This window comes from Dasypus novemcinctus, chromosome 1, assembly GCF_030445035.2.
Source record: "Dasypus novemcinctus isolate mDasNov1 chromosome 1, mDasNov1.1.hap2, whole genome shotgun sequence".
NCBI classification, from domain to species: Eukaryota; Metazoa; Chordata; class Mammalia; order Cingulata; family Dasypodidae; genus Dasypus; species Dasypus novemcinctus.
The window spans coordinates 101551455-101556786 of record NC_080673.1 but is presented as its reverse complement, the minus strand read 5'-3'; the positions used below and the strand labels follow the sequence as shown (position 1 = coordinate 101556786).

General features: G+C 39.3%; 1 long non-coding RNA gene across 1 annotated transcript; it reads left to right on the top strand.

The window, feature by feature from the left end:
• The first annotated feature begins 2199 nt into the window (after window positions 1-2199).
• Window positions 2200-3233, top strand: LOC111764989 (uncharacterized). Its single transcript, XR_002797461.2, has 2 exons — window positions 2200-2489; window positions 3076-3233. It is a non-coding gene; the product is annotated as an uncharacterized lncRNA (long non-coding RNA).
• Window positions 3234-5332: the final 2099 nt, after the last annotated feature.

Sequence of the window (5332 nt, the reverse complement as noted above, 5' to 3'; positions counted from 1 at the left end):
GAGAGCCGCCCAGCGCAAAAGACAGTGCAGCCTGCCCGGGAATTGTGCTGCACACCCGGAGAGCAGACGCAGCAAGATGACGCAACAAAAAGAAACACAGATTCCTGTGCTGCTCACAACAGAAGCGGACAAAGAAGAAGACACAGCAAATAGACACAGAGAACAGATAACTGGGGCGGGGGCGGGGGGGGGGAGGAGGGGAGGGGAGAGAAATAAATAAATAAATAAATAAATAAATAAATAAATAAATCTTAAAAAAAAAAAAGAATTCTATATGGAGGATAAAAAAAATCTCTTCAGCCTCTGACCATCCCCTTTTTTCTTCTGAAATGCATGGTTGTTTGACCACCAGGGTATTCTTGAAATACCCCAAACCCCAATCACACCCGTGTGTCTCAAGTGAGCAAAAATGTGGAATTCTATCAACCTCCAGGTTATAGTGAGCAGTCTCTTGGTTTCTCCACTGCATTTTGAAGAAAATAAATGAGCAAATGTCAGATTCAAATAGATCCCTGAAGAAGGATAATTTTAGTTGTGACTGGAAGACTGTCTGAGCACGTACAAGCACACAGATATCAGTTACCTTTGGTCACTGAAGAGGAGCAGGTGTCTAAACAAAGCTGCTGCTAGTCAAACTGATTTAAAGTGACACCGCCTTCCTCTACAGCCCCAGGGATTAGTGAGCACGCAGCAAGCCCGAGATCGCTTTCAATACAGATGGCTTTTGAGGACACCTGTACTTAATTAACTGTCAAGGCCAATGGCAATGGCTGCATCTGAGCCTGACATTTTGTCCTGAATGGACCACAAAATTGTAATAATATAATGTTTATGAGCTTAGAACCTTGGGAAAGTGACTATAGGCCATTTGTGCCAGAGGTTCTGTAACTTCTGTCACATTGCCGAGTCTTTCTAATCTCCAATCTATCTTTCAGTAAGTTACACAAGGGTGAAATTGTTACTCTTTCTTAATACTTTACTATTATTTTTCCTATTTGTCAAAAAGTATTTGCAGAGCATGTAGCTCTGCAAGACTCTCTGCCAAATGTCTGAGAGAAGAAGGGAAGGCCCAAGATGAATGAGGAGGCAATTCATGACCATGAAGAGTATAAAATCTTCTCTGGTAGCTAAAAACAACAAATGCAAGCTAAATAGGGCAGAGCAAGACTAAGGCCACAAGAGAATATGCCAAGGGGAGACCAGGGGTGGAGTGGTTTTTTTTTTACTGGGTGCCAGGGATTGAACCTGGGACCTCACATGTGGGAAGATGGCGCTCAACAACCAAGCCACATTGGCAACCTAAGCTGTTTTTTTCATTGTTTTGCTTGTGTTTGTTTGTTTGTTTGTTTGTTTGTTTGTTTTAAGAAGCACTGGTAACTGAACCTAGGACCTCTCATGTGGGAAGCAGGCACTTAACAGCTTGAGTCACATCCCCTCTCATGGAGTAATTGTCTTAAATCCTGAATCTCTTCAGGATATTTGCTTTGTTTCTTTGGCAGGGCCATCTCCTCCTGTTTCCTGGTATGGCTTATAATTTTTTGCTCATTTCTAGACATCTGTTATGTTTGGTGAATTTACTCTAATGGACAATTTCTCTCTCTTGCCTATTGCTATTATTTTTTCACAGTTCTTTGATATTTGTTTCAACTTATCCTAAGTCTTTAAAATTGACCAACTTAAGTCGTGCCAGGGACTCACTAATGGGGTGCAGACTTTCTCCCAGAGGTAGGGTAAAGAGAGTTCTAAAAGCAGTTTCTGTCCATGTAATTTCCAGACCTGCCAGAAGATGGCGCATGTTGACACACCTTTCTGCAGAGGTGTCTCGGTTTTCCTTTGTTTTTGTGTAGTCAGAACTGGGATTCAAAGCAGGTTCCACTGGCCACATTAACTGATGAAAAGCCCCCCAACTCCCTTTCCTTTTCCCTTGTGATGTACTATAAGAAAATTATTAAGAATTGTGAATTCATAAGCTTTCTAATCAATAGTGTCTGCTGTTTTAGCCTAGAATTGTGAATGATTAACTTGTCCTTTGTCCTTTGGAATGTTATAATGCTGCTATGCAGGCAACCCATCATCCATTACCCAAAAAAACAAATGTTCAAAAGGAGCAAGTTACTAGATGTGGTATTTGCACATCCTGTTTGTATCCCCTGTAAAACTAAAAGCTGAAAAACTTTATGTTCCTGTTCATTGTACCATGATTAGAATAGAATAAAGACTCCTCAAGACAATGTGTCTCTCCTGTGGGGGGCTGGCCATGCCCCACACCCCCTCCATTGGATGGATTCAATTACTTTCAATGAACTTATTCCTCATGAGTTGCAAGGTTCACTAGAGTTCTGAGGTTTGGACCCCTTAAAAGGAATGGTCCCCAAGCTGCCAGTTGAAGTCTCACCCAGGAGGGGATGCTCTGCCTGGGAACATTTTTCCAACTGGGACTCTGATCAGCTGCAAAGGGGTTCCCCAGCCACATGAGAGATCAGATATTGGTGAGTGGTTATATGTATTTTCATTCTTTCCTATGTCTTTAATCAATCACTCTTTTCTGTGATTGCTCAATTGTTACAATCATTTGATATAACCTAAAACTCATTTCATTGAATAAAACCACCTTTGCATAGCATTTAGTTTTTGCCTCTTCCTTAGCAGAACATTTTGGTATAGTTGGCAGGATTCTTAGATATTAAGCTTCCATTATTGTTAAAGTTTATTTAGCAAAACACCTTGTAACAAGTAAAAACTGGCAAGGAGTAAGATGTCTGCTCCCCTTTCAATGAGTGGAAATGAGCCAGGGTTTTGCCCCCGCTGAATATCTTGGGGATGAGAGAAATGTAGTAACTCAGTTTCTTGTTTCGACTTCTTTGTCTCTCTGTCCCTTACCTTCCTGGGAGTTGTGTAGCACTGTCCTGGTCTGCTGACCCCAAGGCAGGCCCCTCAGACAGCCTTTGGTTCTTTCTTCATTATTTTTGTGAGAGTTGAGCCCTGTCTGCCTAATCAGAGGCCATGTCCCTCTCATGGAGTGATTAATTTTGAGAGATTTCCAAAATAAATTAATAGACCTTTTTTTTTTTTTAGCAGAGACATCTTTTAACCTATGTGTTGAAGAACGTTCATATTCTGACTAGCGGGGGAAGAACATTCCTTGATAAAGGGAAGATGTTAACGAAGACACAAGGACATGAAAATGCATGATGTATTTGAGAAATAAATCAGGCAGCAGTGAGACTGGAAAAGATACAGTGAAAAAAATATGTTTTTAAAAGTGTGTTGAAACTAGATCATGGGGAAGTTGAATGCAAGGCTGAGGGGATGTAATCATTTTCTGTATACAAAAAACAAAGAGTGACTCAATGTTTTGAGCAGGAATATATAGCATGATCATACTGAATGTTAGTATGTCACCAGGAATGCAAATGATTGACTGACAAGAAGAAAGGCCAGTTAACACCAACAATTACCATGTTCCTAGAATGAGGCCTGACCTGTATAGAGGCAATGAGAATGGCCAAAAAGGCAAATTCAGTATGTGGGCCAAGGTAGAGAGAGAACCAAAATACCTATCTGGAGTTGATGTTTGCAAGCTATCTTCCAGTTTATACAACACTTTTCATGAATATTCCATCTTATGGAATAGAAGTTTAACCTCTTCTTTTCATAAATAAAGAAACTAAGGCTGGCAGGCCTCCTATATCTTCCAGACACACAATCAGCAATTAGTAGTTTAAGACTGGCAAAGGATCTAAATCCAAATCCTATATTTTGGAGGCTAGAGATAATTTCAGATGAGGAAGAGGAAACAAGAGGAAGAAATGGTTCATGGAGGGAGGCATTGGAGGATGTTTGCTCTTGAGCTGCTTACTGGCCATCTGCAAACATCTTCCAACATTGATTGAAACACTTAGCTGGTTTGACAGAAGTCATGACTAGTGTTTCAGGTATTTGTGAACAATTAGGCTTTTTAGTTTTGTTTTGTTTATTGGTTTTTGTTCCTTTGTTTGGCAAGTTAACCATCAGGGAAAGTAAGAATGTTCCAGTTCTGGTGAATCTTCCAACTGAAGAAAGGAAGATGGAAAATATTCCCAGAAATCAAATCTCTTCTAGAAAACTTCAGTACAGTGTTGAAGCAAAGTTGCAGGGAATCTTGTTGCTCTTTTAAAATCCATTACAGAGCAAGAAGTCATTTCTTTGCCTTTTTGTAGGAGATCAGGCCTTCGAAGTGATGACACAGGATTAGGCCATTTATTTTCCTTTTTTCTGCAAAGGCCCTTACTTGCATAAGCAAAGTCTTTGGTGTATTATAATGGGTTATGTCTCCCTTGAATCCAGTCCTAGAGCCTTCTCTTTCCCAAAGATTCTGAGGATGGGGAATTTCACTTTTAATCTTGGGAGCTTCAAAGCGCACCTGCCTGGGGCAGCCTACATGCCTTTTCTGAGAACAGGAGGGGCAGTCAGTCAGCTTATCCAAGAGTAGCTAGAAGAAAAACTTTCAAATGGAAAATGTGCTAAGAATTTTCAGATTCCTCTGGGAGTAAAGTTAATTTGTCCTCCTGTACCTCCAAAGTACTTATTTAAGCATTTATTGGTTGAAGACTTTAAAAAGATTGTGGTTGGAATTAGTCTAAGTGAATTTGTTTAGCATCTAGATAACCATCATGAACAATTTAGATAATAGCATTTGTTTTTCATAAAACATAATTGAAAAATACAGTTTTGAGTGTTGTAACAAAAATACAAAGCACATTTGGTATCATAGATATGGAAATTTTGCTAAAGTCCATTAAGAGTCATATTTTGGCAATGTGTTCACCCAACTGACAAGTTCAAAAGATACATGCAAAGGAATATTCATAGCCTAAGATTCCTGAGCAATAGTGAGTGTGTGCATGTTTGACATTTGCTTCTACTTACAGAGGAGATCTTGCACAAATTTGTGACATAGGAGATGACTTTTATCCAAAAATGGTTCTTGATTCCTGTGTTACTTAATCACCTTACAGTTTGAGGAAGATAAAAAAGTCATGTGACAGGAAAAATACACTTAGGATATTCACTACTCACTTTTTGATTTTTAGGTGTTTTCCACAAAACTGATATGGTTTTTGTGGCTACTACTCATACAAAAGAAACAAAGAAATGTATGAAGATACTGTACCAAGATTGAGGTTTAACCTTATCTTAAAACCAAACTTTCTGAACATACAAGTCTTCCAAGCATGGGAAAAAAGACTACATTCTTTGTTAAAATGTGGTATTATCCTTCTTATGACTAATGGAAATGATTTGGGTAATAACAGCTTCCCTTGATGCAAATTCCCATTATGGAGAATCAGTA